The following is a 16,598-nucleotide window of genomic DNA, read 5'->3' on the forward strand; positions in this document are numbered from 1 at the left end:
ATTTTAATGCCAGGATCGGAAATCGAACAGAAGGGTATGAAAAGGTTATGGGTAAATTTGGAGAGGATATGGAGGCCAACAGGAACAGGAAACAACTCTTGGATTTATGTGCCAGTATGGGCTTAGTAATCACAAACTCCTTTTTTTAAACATAAGAACATTCACCGGTATACTTGGGAAGGCAGGGGAACCAGATCTGTCATTGACTATATAATAACAGATAAGGAATTCAGGAAGGCTGTGAGGGACACACGTGTATTCAGGGGATTCTTTGATGACACTGATCACTATTTAATCTGCAGCGAAATTGGTATTGTGAGGCCGAAAGTGCAGGAGGTCAGGTCCATATGTAGGAGGATAAGAGTGGAGAAACTTCAGGATAAGGAAATCAGGCACAAGTACATAACAGTGATCTGAGAAAGGTACCAGTTAGTTGAATGTAGTCAATTACAGTCATTGGAAAAGGAATGGACAAGGTACAGGGACACAGTACTAGAAGTAGCTAAAGAATGTCTTGGAACAGTAGTGTGTAAAAGTAGGATGAAGCAAACAGCTTGGTGGAATGACACAGTCAAGGCAGCTTGTAAAAGGAAAAAGAAGGCGTATCAAAAATGGCTACATACTAGAACTCGGGTAGACAGAGAAAGTTATGTTGAAGAAAGAAACAAAGCCAAACAGATAATTGCAGCATCCAAGAAGAAATCTTGGGAAGACTTTGGAAACAGGTTGGAGACTTTGGGTCAAGCTGCTGGAAAACCATTCTGGAGTGTAATTAGCAGTCTTCGAAAGGGAGGTAAGAAGGAAATGACAAGTATTTTGGACAGGTCAGGAAAACTGCTTGTGAATCCTGTGGATTCCTTGGGCAGATGGAGGGAATATTTTGAAGAGTTGCTCAATGTAGGTGAAAATACGATCAGTAATGTTTCAGATTTCGATGTACAATGGGATAGGAATGAGGATGGAAATAGGATCACATTTGAGGAAGTGGTGAAAATGGTCAATAGATTGCAGTGCAATAAAGCAGCTGGGGTGGATGAAATTAAGTCGGAACTCATCAAATACAGCGGAATGTCAGGTCTCAAATGGCTACACAGGATATTTGAAATGGCCTGGGAGTCGGGACAGGTTCCATCAGACTGGGCAAAAGCAGTAATCACACCAATCTTTAAACATGGAAACAGAAAAGATTGTAACATCTACAGAGGTATCTCTTTAATCAGCATTGTGGGTAAAATCTCCTCAGGTATTGTTGAAAGGAAAGTGCGAGTATTAGTTGAGGACCAATTGGATGAAAATCAATGTGGGTTTAGGCCTCTTAGACGATGCCAGGACCAGATCTTTAGCTTTACGGCAAATAATGGAGAAGTGTTATGAGTGGAACAGGAAATTGTATCTATGCTTTATAGATCTAGAAAAGGCATATGACCGGGTTCCTAGGAGGAAGTTATTGTCTGTTCTACGAGATTATGGAATAGGAGGCAAACTTTTGCAAGCAATTAAAGGTCTTTACATGGATAGTCAGGCAGAAGTTAGAGTTGACGGTAAATTGAGTTCATGGTTCAGAGTAGTTTCAGGGGTAAGACAAAGCTACAACCTGTGTCCACTGTTGTTCATATTATATATTGATCATATGTTGAAAACAATAGACTGGCTGGGTGAGATTAAAATGTGTGAACACAAAATAAGCAGTCTTGCATATGCGGATGACTTAGTTGTGATGGCAGATTCGATTGAAAGTCTGCAAAGTAATATTTCAGAGCTAGATCAGAAATGTAAGGACTATGGTATGAAGATTAGCATCTCCAAATCGAAAGTAATGTCAGTGGGAAAGAGATATAAACGGATTGAGTGCCAAATAGGAGGAACATAGTTAGAACAGGTGGACGGTTTCAAGTACTTAGGATGCATATTCTCATAGGATGGCAACATAGTGAAAGAACTGAAGCGAGGTGTAGCAAAGCTAATGCAGTGAGCGCTCAGCTACGATCTACTCTCTTCTGCAAGAAGGAAGTCAGTACCAAGACTAAGTTATCTGTGCACCGTTCAATCTTTTGACCAACTTTGTTGTATGGGAGCGAAACCTGGGTGGATTCAGGTTACCTTATCAAAAAGGTTGAGGTAACGGATATGAAAGTAGCTAGGATGATTGCAGGTACTAGTAGATGGGAACAATGGCAGGAGGGTGTCCACAATGAGGAAATCAAAGAAAACCTGGGAATTAACTCTATAGATGTAGCAGTCAGGGCGAACAGGCTTAGATGGTGGGGTCGTGTTACACGCATGGGAGGAGCAAGGTTACCCAAGAGACTCATGGGTTCAGCAGTAGAGGGTAGGAGGAGTCGGGGCAGACCAAGGAGAAGGTACCTGGATTCGGTTAAGAATGATTTTGAAGTAATAGGCTTAACATCAGAAGAGGCACCAATGTTAGCACGGAATAGGGGATCATGGAGGAATTTTATAAGGGGGACTATGCTCCAGACTGAACGCTGAAAGGCATAATCAGTCTTAAATGATGATGATGATGATGATACTACACAATTTGTGTTGCTCAATTGGTTGTATGTTTGTGTGGGTCATGTACCCATCAACTTTGCATTTGCGAGCTGCACAAATTAGGAAAGATTGTTGCATTTTCCCAGCAGTCTTCCAAGTAATTTAATTTGATACTTGCATGCAGTCTTAAGGAAATGTTTATAATTTCAGTCTAGAGAGCTTTGCACTCGGGTATTGTATGTGTTTATGTTCTTATTTGCATAGGAACAAATTCTCCATCATTTAGCGACTGTGGGTTCAGTTATTTCAGCGAATAAATATCTGTTGTATTCAGATCTGATTTGAATTTCAGAACCTATGATTGCTCAGTCTCACAAGAAATTAAAGTGGCTTCCAGCAACTGGCGAGAAAGATTTGGTTTTGTCACATCTGTACCGAAGAGGTATAATCTGATTATGGGTATCTCTCTACCCATTTCTACCCATTACTTATTAGTGCTTTTGAGTTCTGTGGTAGGAATATAACTATTGAATGTTCATCTCTTCTGATATTAATAGAACTAATGTGATTTATTATTATAAATAAACATCTGAAAGCTGTCCACATTCACAGCTGTAAGCATGCAATGTCTGAACAGTGAGTGAGTGCCTGTCAGGCAGTAAATTTGGTCAGGAGTGAAGCAGAGGCTGTTTCGATAACTTTCTCTCAGGAACAGTGTGAAACATCTAACGAATACTTACACAGACAACATAGAGTTATTCAGTGCACCTTCAAAGTTAAAGACAAGCATGTACTTCTAGTAGTATCGCATAAACTGAAAGCTTGAAAAGGCTTTTCCAGTAAATTTCGTCCTGGAAAGAGGAAAATTTATTCACTGCCACTGAAAGAAAAATAGGTCTCATGTTGAACTTTTCAAGGGTGTTATTGGGTTATCATTGAAAATGCAGCGAACAGTGATACGTGATTTACTATTATACTACAATAAATAAAGACAACTCTTGCAAATATTTGAAAACTTGATTGTAAAATCCATCTACAGTCTTTTCAATGGTGTTTTTACTTTGTCAATGGATGCTTCAGTACACTGCTTAATGATATGTAACAGAAGTTAATAACATTCACAAATAGGTGTTCTGGCACATTGACATTGCAGTGGAGGTCCTTTGATAACAACTTGAGTCCCAGTGCTGTAGCTGTGCTTCAGGTGTATATTGACAAAGTAGTGCTGTAGCTGTGCTTCAGGTGTATATTGACAAAGTAAACACATTGCTGAAAAGTCAGTAATTAGGCAGGCTTAATTATTAAAATGTCCATTCTTTCCACTGTCTCAATGTTTGCAAGAACTACCACTACAGCTTGCAGTGACACTTGTCTGTACTTTCAAAAGCCAACGTGTGAGGCAGTGCTGTGTTGTCCACAGAGGGTGACCCAGACATGTGAGTGAGTGAGTGGAGCCTACCACAGGTCCCAGCGTGTTTAAGGCCAGGCGAGCTATGCTCAGTCTCAGTTCTCTGCGTGTATTGCTACAGTTTTCTTGGTGCATAATTGGCTCCTGCTGAATATTACTTAAATACTGTGTTCAAGTTGTTTATGCTTCCATGTAATAAGTTGTGTTCGGTCTACTGTTCATGTTGTACTTATACCTAATTACAACATAGTTGATGACGAGTGTTGTCCTGTTCTCTGCACAAATTTCTGCTCTGGTTGGTCCTCCATTTACTCTCCCAGTGGCTGATAGTGTTACGGAGGCCATTTTATATGTCGATTAGTTGAACAGCAAAAATCATTCTGAATGGTATTACACAACACAATCACAAGGTGAGGATAATCAAACTCGGGTACTTCGGTCACGGTCATTGGCTTCTGTTTTGTCTAGTCTGCATGCTCCTCAGTGTGTACCTGAGGTTTTAGCTGTGGCACAGTCATTTGAGGCGTCAAGTGCTCCGGTAGACAAATTGAGACACGGTGTGAGGCATCAGCAATCCAGCCTGCGCCTCCATACCAGGCGTCAGATAGTTCGCAGGGGGAAGACGTGGTCCGTGCACGATCACACTGTAGAGGCGGCCGGCCTCGCTCCCAGCAGCAGCCACCCTGACAAACTAAATCAGCCAGTAAATAGCAGTGTATGTGTTCCACACTCCCATCCTGCCCTTACTGTTTCATTAACTGTGAGCATCCAAACTGCCCCAAACACTTGGACCTGTCTTAATTGCATCAAAAGAGGACCCATTGCGTCTGTTTGTAATGCAAAAATTCAGCACAATGATCCCGATGTGGATATGGACTTTAACATTGTATCATCTATTTCTGTTGCACCTAACGAGCTTGCCAGTGATGCTATGGTTTTTTGTAAGTTCTGCACATGCAAGTGGATACAGGAGCTGTGGCAAACTTGATAAACTCACAAACTTATGTCGACTTGAGCTGCCCTCTGCTTCTCCCTGTGTCAAGAAAATAAGTAAATTACAATAAGCAGAGTATGAGCTACAAGTCAGTAGTCCAGTCACTTAGATTTGTTGTTAGAGATAATGCACACATGGAGAATCTTTTTGGATTAGATGCTTTTAAGTTTTTTGGTTGTACCACTTCAGATGAAGTGAATTTAGTGTCTGAAGAAGTGCCTTATACACAGTTAGATGCATTATGTTCTGAGTTTTCCTCTTCATTCTCTCCTGGATTTGAGTTTTCCAACAGTTTTCAAGCGCACATTACCATGAAGCCTTTTGCTCGGCCTCTGTTTTTCCGGGACCTACCAAGCACTTAAATGTGAATTGCAGAGTAATCATGTAGATGTAGATGTAGATAAAGCATCTGTACCACATCATCATTCATAGGTACAATGTGTGAACTGAACTTGGTAGTCTTCACATCGAACCTTACCGTTAGTTGATGAGAATGTTAACCCTACTTTGAAAAGGGCAAAAACGGTTTACTTCTAACTGTAAACTGAAGTGTTTGTGAAAACTCACTAAGTTTTCTTTTTGTTTCTTTAGTTATTAATGAGTGGGTGTACTGGATGATGTATGCCTAATAAATTACTTGTAAAAGTTGTTGCATTACTAACATGCTTTCAAATTGTTGTAGCATGCAAACAATACATTTCCGGACAAAGGTTCCAATTCAAAATATTTTAAATTCAGTGCCATCCACAAGTCCTAGAAGTTATTTAGAGGAGTTTTAGAGTACCTAGTACAGGCAGAAAATAATATGGAACCTGGAATACTGCCTTTTGGTACTTCTATTTCCATCTTTTGCCTCTGATAGTAAATTCATTTTGTGGTTGGAGTAAACTGAGGCCAGTCCTACAATCTTTTGTTCTTTTTGTAGATATGATTCAGACCATTTTAACTGTCCCTTGAATACCTGACACTTCCAGCTTTTCTAAAAGAATGCCACGATTGTCCGCTCGTAGCAATGTCATTAGCAAATCTTGCCATTGATATCTCACCTTGAAATTTAATCTCAATATTGTACCTTCCTTTTATTTCCAGTATTGCTTCTTTGATGTATACATTGAATAGTAGGGTGAAAGACTTCATCTTTGTCTTATATTGCCTTTAAACCGAGTACTTCATTCTTGGTCTTCCATTGTTATTGTTCCCTATTAGATCTTCTACATATTCTATATGAGCCACCTTTGCGTACAGCTTACCTCCTATTTTTCTCCAAATTTCGTACACCTTGCACCCCTTTACTGTCGACGAATGCGTTTTCCAAGTCAACAAATCTTAAGAACTTATCTTGATTTTTCTTCTGTCTTGCTCCTATTTCATACACAACTTCAGAACTGCCTCTCTGGTGGCCTTACCTTTCCTATAACCAAAATAATGTCATCTAACACGTCCTCCATTTTCTTTTCCTTTCTTCTGTGTATTATTCTTGTCAGCAACTTGGATGCATGAGCTGTTAAGCTGATTGAGCAGTATTCTTACACTTGTTGGCTCTTGCAATCATCAGAATTGTGTGGATGATGTTTTTCCGAAAGTTTTATGGACATCGCCAGTGGGTAATTCCACATCAAATCACGCAGGTCATGTCACTCATCATCTCAGGTTTCTTTGAAACTTTGCACATTTGCTTATACTTATAACATAAGAACTTGTACAAAATCTTTTTGCTCTCAAAGTAAAACTTTTTTATATCAAATTTCAAATGTAGTGATATTCTGATAACTGAACTCTGCAAGACTGTCAATGCAAAATGGTAGTTATCTACAAAAATGCTCGCAACTCAGGTGTTAATGGAACTTTTGATTTGGAATTTCTTTCATAAGTTAAGAGAACCACATACTAATAGACATGTAATTATTTAAGCAGGAAAGTTACAAAGAACATTACAAAAAATTACAATAATTCTCACTTTCCAATTTCCAGAAAAAGTGCAGACTCATTGAAAAATGCGTATATCACGTTTTTCCAACTTGGTGGGAACTTATAATTGGACTTAGGTAATTCCCAAGACAGTACACATTGTAATAAAATAAAATTATAAATGGGTTTTCTACAAATGGACACACAAATAAATCTGAAATCACAATACTTCGTGTTGTGATGAAAAAAAAATTCTAAGCATGATCATCCATACCTGACACCCACTGCTTCAGATTTTCACGAAACTTTTTCTACTAGTTATTTTCCGCATGGAAATAGTCAGTGAAAAATTTCTCCTAGTACTTCACATAGTTTGAGGGGGAAAATGTAAATTTTTGACAAACATAAATGCCATAGCAGCTAAAAATAACAACAATGATAATAATAATAATAACTGAAAGTACCTTATTTTCAACACTTCACTGTCATATTTCCCCAGATGTCACAGATGAGATGTATCTTTATTCTAAAAGAAATTATAACTATTCTTGACGTATAGGAATGTAGAAAATCAACTTAAGCTGTTGTGGCCCAAACAGTGATTTTTAAATATGTAAAACACTTTCTGGCAGCTGATACAGGATTTATTTTTATTGAAACTCTGATATTATTTTTTAAAAAAGAAACAGCGCCCTGAGTTTTGATAGATATTGGATGTTCATTTAACATATATCACACCATTGTTCAGAAGATCATTCAAATTAGATTATGTAAACCGGCAATCTGTAGTAAGGCTTCCTCATGAAAGTACAGAACAGAAAGTTATAAATTTAATTGAAACCTTTTAATTACATAGGTTAACTTTATTTAGGGTGTCAAATTAGCATCTTTAAACAACAATTATTCCAATCACGCTAATGTTAATTTAAAAACAAAGATGATGAGACTTACCAAACAAAACCGCTGGCAGGTCGATAGACACACAAACATACACACAAAATTCAAGCTTTCGCAACAAACGGATGCTTCGTCAGGAAAGAGGGAAGGAGAGGGAAAGACGAAAGGATGTGGGTTTTAAGGGAGAGGGTAAGGAGTCATTCCAATCCCGGGAGCGGAAAGACTTACCTTAGGGAGAAAAAAGGACAGGTATACACTCGCACGCACACACATATCCATCCGCACATACACAGACACAAGCAGACATATTAATTTAATATGTACATGTTCAGCAGTGAAGATCCCTGAAACTATTAATGAAATTTCTTAATAGCATCTCTGTTTTTAATCCATTGTGGCACATTATATTCTGTTAATTTAATATCTTTTTCATTAAAGTAATACATTCCACCCAATGATTTTAATTTAGGTACGCCAACAGCACATAAAATGTTTTCCAAAGGCACAAAGACGAGAGTCTTCCTTCACATTCCAAAGGAATGACACTCCTGGTCCTGGTGGGAGGAGAAAAAGTAGTTCAACATCTCATTCTTCGTCACAGACATTTCTGTTGAATGCAGAATACCTCCTGTCATTGTATACAGATGCTACAAAAGAATTTTGTTGAGGATGAGTGCATGCCCATAGTGGGGCATTTTCATTGAATGAAAAAATCAAGGAGGGCTTTTCAGAAGACGTTACTCTTCTAATCTCAAAAGAATCACAAGAACATGGTATGCAATGGTGAAAATTCCTGGTACCAGGTATAATGTGGATTGTCGAAAATCTCTTCTCGAGGTTCTTGTGTAAGAAATCTGCCCAATGGTCTGTGTTTATCCACTGGCTGAACTCAGTTTCATCATCAGCATCTTTGTAAGCTAATTCCTGTTTTAATAATTATGACAGTTTCTTATCACTGGGACAATTATCACAGTGAATAAGCCTGCAGTTGTAGTTTCCAAAGCGGCGTACAAGAAATCTTATAAGTTCTTTGTATGTTTCTTCAATGTGTTCCACATCTGAAAGCAGTTTCACATTTTACAGATTAGCAGATACCATACAAGTGTGTGTGCGCATGCGTGCGTGCACACACACACACACACACGCACACACACACACACACACACACACACACACACTCTGAACGAGTACCGGCAGCACCAGCTAAAATACCCCACTTCGGTCTTAAGTGAACAAAATTTAGAAAGACTAATGTTAATGTTTGGAGTCTCCCATTTAAAGCAAGAGTACAGTTCTCTTAAGTTGCAAAGGATGTGTCCTTTTTACATATACACATTCTTCTGAATGCTAACTTTGTCTTTTGCTCCTGGTAACGTTTGAATATATTCATGATTTCATCAGCAATAATATTCCCCCTTTTTGGTTGAGGAATTTATAAAATACTCATTTCTGTTTTCAGTTTCCATCCTTGTTAAATCACATACTGACCAACATTGAATTCTGACATGTTTTCTTTCGACAGAGGGTGGAAGCTAAAGTTAAAATTTGAAGTTTCTCAGGCACTCTTACAATGACCACTTTTTCTTTCATTAGCAATATCATGGCATCAAAAGCTTTGGCTTTTGCAACAATTTCATCATCAAATTTTTCTTCTCTACGGTCAGAATCTTCAATACTGCAATCTAATGCCCAGTACACTTTTCTTTCCTAAACATGGCTTCACTTGTTATAGGTTCTTTTTGCCATATGAAGCCTTGTTGTAATTTGTAATGGAGAGACATTTTAAGGGACAGTACCCCAAATTATGTAAAGTTTTATTTGCATCTTCTATACTTTGACTTTTTAGTACTGATTTGTGAAATGTCGCCTTCAGTTTATGTTTGTCTGCGTTTTTGAAAGGCTCACAACAAGTTCTTTGATTACTTCCAAAAACGTTTAAGTAGTATTATCTGTGATGTCCACATATAGTAGCACTTTCTTGATCTTGTGGAAAGCTTATATTGGAATGCAGGAGTATCAAATCTCATTTGTCTTGACTCAGCTCTTCTATTTTTTTGTAGAGTTTTTACTAAGGTATAGGTTTCAAATGACGTGTTATTTTTAGTAATTTTCCAACAGTGCATGAATTCATTTTCTATTGCTATTAACTGAGTGCTAATTCGCTTGAAACATACTTTATACAAGTGGAATGATAGGGCTGCAGCACAGACAGATATGACCTCTCACACAGAAGGACAAAGAACAACTGAGGACAAGTAGACTAATTGTTGCATGCCAGTTGTTCTCAACAATGAATTTGAGCAATTGTTGCATTAATAATAATAATAATAATAGGAGTGACAGTCTGTCGTGCTGACCACTACCGGGGGCGGGCAATTGTTGCATACCTATAAAGGTTTCAAACAAGCTACTGCTGTTAGGAAACTTTTTGTTGTTATTGACATTTGCATAAATATGTATTGTATCAATTTTGGATTATTATATTGTAGTTAATGACAATTGTCCAAGTTTATATTATTACTATTGTTGTTGTTGTTGTTGTTGTTGTTGTTGTTGTTGTTGTTGTGTTAACACTGACTACACCAGTTGCATGTAAATATGCTCGAAGGTGGAATAAAACATCTGTATTTGTAAGAACACTTTTTTATCACTGTGAACAGGTGATAAGTTGAACACATAAATCATATATATTATAGTTTTTTAAAAAAATTACTGAATTAGTGAAATGAAATAAATTTTCACCCCTAAAGTTAACTTGCCTGCCCAGAATGAGTTATACTTGAAATATGCTGATTTGATACCCTTGCTTCTGAAGCAGTGAGACAGTGAATGCATGAACTTAACCTAAAACGACTCTTTTTTCCATCCCAGCAAAAAGTATTTTGATTTCAGATGTATGTGTCAATTAGCAGAAGACCCATTAAAATATTTATTTTATTAAAAAAGCTTACAAGCTAGGGGCTTATTTTAGACCAAAATCAGGTTCCCAGCAGGTTGGAGAAATGTGATATAAGCATTTTTCCACGTCCTCACGCTTTTTTTTAATCAAAAATTAACATACATTAATATTTTTAAAAAACTTTGTTTGTAACTTAATTGCTTCAATAACTGGATATCTGTCAACAACACTATGTGATCAAAAGTAGCTGTACACCTGGCTGAAAATTACTTAAAAGTTCGTGCCGTCCTCCATTGGTAATGCTGGAATTCAATATGGTGTTGGCCCACCCTTAGCATTGATGACAGCTTCCACTCTCGCAGGCATATGTTCAGTCAGATGCTGGAAGATTTCTTGGGGGAACGGCATCACATTCTTCAAGGAGTGCTGTGCTGAGGAGGGGTATCGATGTCAGTTGGTGAGGCCTGGCATGAAGTCAGCCTTCCAAAACATTCCAAAGGTGTTCTGTAGGATTCAGGTCAGGACTCTGTGCAGGCCAGTCCAATACAGAAATGTTATTGTTGTGTAACTACTCCGCCAGAGACCGTGCTTTATGAACAGGTGCTCAATCATATTTAAAGATGCAATTGCCAACCCCGAATCGCTCCTCAACAGTGGCTGAGCAAGAAGGTGCTTAAAACATCAATGTAGGCCTGTGCTGTGATAGTGACATGCCAAACAAGGGATGTAAGCCCACTCCGTGAAAAACTTGACCACACCATAACACCACCGCCTCCGAGTTTTACTGTTGGCACTACACACGCTGGCAGATGATGTTCACAGAGCATTCGCCATACCCACACCCTGCCACATTTTGTACTGTGATTCATCACTCCATACAACATTTTTCCACTGTTCAATCATCCAGTGTTTACACTTCTTACAGCAAGTGAGGTGATGTTTGGCATTTACCAGCATGATGTGTGGTTTATAAGCAGCTGCTCAACTATGAAATCAAAGTTTTGTCACCTCCCGCCTAACTGTCTTAGTTCTTGCAGTGGATCCTATTGTAGTCTGGAATTCCTATGTGATGGTGTGGATAGCTGTCTGCCTATTACACATTACGATCCTTTTCAACTGTCGGTGGTGTCTGTCAGTCAACAGACGAGGTTGCCCAGTACGCTTTTGTACTGTACGTGTCCCTTCACGTTTCCATGTCCCTATCACATGGGAAACAGTGGACCTAGGGATGTTTAGGAGTGTGGAAATATCGCATACAGACGTATGACACAAGTGACACCCAATCACCTGACCACGTTCGAAGTTTGCGCAAGTTCCACAGTGCACCCCATTCTGCTCTCTCACAATGTCTAATGACTACTGAGGTCACTGATATGTAGTACCTGGCAGCAGTTGGTAGCACAAAGCACCTAATATGAAAAACATACATTTTGGGGGTATCCGGATACACATAGTGTGTATGCCTTACCTAACTTCTAAAAAAAATTCCAAATCGAAAGCTTGATAAGCATCTGAGTTACGGGCATTTGTATATATAAGTAAAATTTTGCATTGACATTCTAGCAGAACCCGGTTATAAGAATATCATTACATTTAAAATTCGGTGTAAAATAAAGTTGTAGTCTGAGACCAAAAAGATTTTGCAGACGTTCTTATGTTATAAGAGCAAGCAAATGTGCAAGGTTTTGTGAAAATCTGAGATAGAGGATTACAAATCCTTGAATTATTGCATGTTTGGACATAGAATGACCCCAGTCCCATACATTCTATACACAAACGTGAATAGTCATTTTGTTGACACTTCCTCCAGTGCTTTTAGAAATTCTGTTGGAATGTTATCTATCCCTCCTGCCTTATTTAGTCTTTAGTCTTCCAAAGCTCTTTAAAAATCCTGTTTCTAGTACTGACCCCTCTCTTTCTTTCCTCTTGTCTCTATCCCCCCCACCCTCACCCCCAAACACCTTATCAGATAAGGCCTCCACCTCATAAGGGTATTCATTGTAATCTTTCCGCATATCTGCTCTCTCCTTCGCATTTAACAGCAGAATTACCATTGCATTCTTAATGTGACTTGTATTTCTGAATTTCTCTGAACATTTTTGTACTTTCTTCTTCTGTTGAACAATTGAAGTATTTCTTCTGTCCCCTTGCTTTCCTCACAGTTACATTCCTTGTGCCTATTTTTCCCTTTCCAACATTTGTGATTGCCCTTCACACAACTGTCTACTGAGGTATTCATTATCAAGGAACTTCAAGCTTATCACTTCATTCCATAGTATTTCTGTGTACCACTTCTTTGTACATCGATTCTTCCTGACTAGTCTCTTGAACTTCAGCGTGCTTTTCATCATTACTGAAGTCCGTATCTATTCCTGTATATGCCTTACAATGTAATATCTGGTTTTGGAATCCCTAACTGACTGTGATGTAATGTAACTGAAATCTTCGCATCCAAGTATATCTCTTCGTCTTGTGAGTCTTTAATAGAATATCAGCTATTATAGCTAAAATTTATTGCAGAATGCAGTTAGTCTTTCTACACTTACAATCTCCCATAACCCTTTCTTCTACTCCTTCCCCTACAACCACACTCCAATCTGCCATGACCATTAAATTTTCATCTCCCTTTATGTACTGAATTTCCTGTTCAGTATCATCATAAAGGTTTTCTAACTCTCCATCTCCTGTTTGTGAGATCAGCAAGAATACCAAAACTATTGTTGTCTGTGTTGGTTTGCTGTCAGTTCTGATGAGAATAACCATATCACTGAACTGTTCATTTTCTGTCCTACCTTGCTATTCGTAACAAATCCTTATACTGTTCTCTGCCAGGTTGATGTTACTCTATAGTTATATGACTGGAGATCCTTTGTCTTCTTAGCATTTTACTTCACTGACCTCCACTATATCTAGATTGAGGCACAATATCTCACTATTCAGATTTTCTGTTTTCCCTGCCGTGTTCAAACTCCTGATGTTCCACAAACCATCTCATAGAATGTTACCCTTTTGTTGGTTATTCAATCTTTTTCTCATAGGTACCTTCCCCTTGGCAGTCTCCTCCTGGAGATCCAAAAAGGTGATTAGCCCAGAATTTTTTGGCAATTGAGAGATCTTCTTGACACTATATTTCAGGTACAGGTCACATATCCTGTATTACATATTATATTTCTTTAATGCAGTTGTTTCCATTGCCTTCTGAGCCCTCATGCTGTTGATCATTGCTGTTTCTACCACCTTTTAGGAGCTGTTTCCCACACCAAGGCCAGGAGAGTGCCTTGAGCCTCATCCCTCTCCTCCACTCTCATTGACAAGGCCGTTGGCAGAATGACGGTGTCTTCTTATGTCGGAAATCTACGGCCGCCACTACCGATGATTTTTGTTCTAAATTTGAGCAGTGGTGAGGTTCAAATCTGGAACTGAAGACTTTTTGATTACTAGACCACAGATGTATGTCCCTTAAGGGGTGATACTGGATGTAGATGGTTGTACTGTGTTCCTAGTTCCCCCACTCAGAAGTGGTTCTCGAAACATTGTACCTTTCTTGATACATTTCCTTATTTTCAGACTGATGTTCTTGTTGGTGAGTAAGTTCCTTCTCCAGTTAAATGGAATTTTGGCCTTTTGTATTCTGCTCACAATTTCTTTCTGGCTTCTACCAAAAACAAGAAAAAGACTAAAGTGATGGTATGCAGTACAGGAGCAGAATATGAACCTCTGAGAATGAGAATTGGAAGAGAGGAGCTGGAAGTGATAGAGGAATTTACTTACCTATCCTTCTATAAGTTCAATATCCCTTTTTGGTCCTATTTGGTACGGTTCCAACACACTCGAGTAATATCCTAAAGTGAATTGTATTCTTGTATTGTAAGCATTCTCCTGTTTAGACTGATAAAATGTTTCAAGTATCCTACCAGTGAACCAAAACGTGCCATCTTTTTACTTAGACAGCTGAGCCAGTGTTATCATTTCATTTCATATCCCTACAAATTGTTGCACCCATGTGTTTGTATATGTTCACTGATTCCACATTATTAATATATGACATGAACAGAAAGGATTCCAGCACTCTTTTGCGTGGCACTACTGAAGTTCCTTCGTACATCTATTGATGATTTTTTATATAAGACCACCTCCTTGCATCCTTCCTATCTCCAAACACAAATTCGCAGAGGGCCAAGCGAAGACACCTCTGTGTGATGTCACGGCACTAGTAAAGCATTATTGGAGTCGAGTTATTTATTCGCAATGTTTACAAGTCTTCTTCCACACCGGCCTCAACTGTTGCTCATTCTTTACCATCCTGGGCCGTTACTCATTCGGCTGTGTGTCCGTTCCTAGATGACGTCCATCGAGTCATTTCAGTGGTTACGTGCCCAGGAGGAGATGTCACTGACCCTGGGACTGCGGCAGACTGCCGGCGAGCAGGTGCAGCCGTTTCAGGCTGGCCACTGGAGTGAACTCGGTCCCACTTAGAATTCTACAGTGACCCACACACGGTGTACCTGGTGCCGGTAGTTGAGTGATTGATTGATCTCCTCCCTATCCCTAACAGATTTCAACACTCAAAGGAGCCCGAGTGTTGAACAGGAATGTGGGCCCCGAGATACACTGTTGTCAGCTTCAATATTGAAGTCTGGTATCGGCAGCACTCTCCGATGTGGTATTGCCAGAAGGCAGTTGATTTCTCCTTTGGTAGGTGGTGAGCAGCATGAAGTTTGCAAATTGATGGCCTTAATCTCAAGCACATCTTTGGCTAGTTCATAGACTCTGCTGGAGCTTCTAGGTTGTAGATTGACTACAGTATTATAATCGTGGAATGGAGTGTTATCACTTTGAATGCCTTTGATCCCAGTGGTCAGCTGAGGATGAGAGTTCGGGAGCTGGAGTATTTAAAGGGAGCTAGTGTGAGACTATCACATAAGGTTCAGTTCGTAAAGACCAAATGTGTCGTCCTTATTCTGCTGTATTCACTTAACAGGCTAACTGCCATATCGGCCCGTGCAATGTGCCCTTGTGGGAGAGTGACAGTTTCTTGCAACGTGTCTTATGAGGTAACAGATATGCTCGTTTTGCTTCCCTCAGATTCCTGTCACAGTCCCCTTTCTGCTAAATGCTTATCCTTATTCGGCAGACAGTGTCGTTGACCTGACCCACTTGCAGCATACAGCTTGCTTCCCACTTCCACCTCTGTCTCTGGCGTGATTTGAATTTGGCTGTGGAAATGTATGTTTTATTAAAGTGTTCTAGTTTCTACCCTGTACTATTCTGTGCTGTAACAAGTTTAATTTGATACCCTGCATTATCATACTTCCATTAATGTGTTCTGGGTGCTTTTTGAAAGTCATTTTTTGGGTTTTTGTGAGAGATCTTTCAATAAGATTCTGCTGCAGTAATCATTGAAGGAAGTCTGCAGTTGTGCATTGTCTTCTCGACAGCCAAATCTGTTTCACACGACCTTTTTTTCCTATATATATAGCCCTATGCTTTATTTTAGACATATTTTTTAGAAGTTACTTAATAGTTTATAGTGACTATATACCATGGCAGATCCCTCCCACCATGAACTTTTCTGAAAGGTACATATGTATCCAGTGCTTGGTCAGCTATTATTCTAAACTTGATCTGATGTTCTGCATGCTCCTGCCCAGAGTTAAAATGTTTCAATTTCTTCCTTGAGATATCATGCTACTGCTTTTGTTTCTAGTTTGCTGAAAATACAAATATTTCTCCTTGGTTTAATTGCAATTTGGCAATCATTGTACAGTTGTAGCAACAATTGTATGCTCCTCTTATGCTGACACAATGAATGTGTAAAAATGACAATTTTGGCTTACATACTGTACATCATTGAGTTTCAATTTTCATGTTCCTTGTTAAGGCAAAAGCTCATATGAATTCTCTTGGTAGTGTAGGAAACAAATGCAAGTTCTATTACCTCAAAAATATGTAGAATGAGTGTACTTCATAATGCCGCAACAGCAAATATGCCATTTTCA

Source organism: Schistocerca americana, chromosome 9, assembly GCF_021461395.2.
Source record: "Schistocerca americana isolate TAMUIC-IGC-003095 chromosome 9, iqSchAmer2.1, whole genome shotgun sequence".
Taxonomy (NCBI): Eukaryota; Metazoa; Arthropoda; class Insecta; order Orthoptera; family Acrididae; genus Schistocerca; species Schistocerca americana.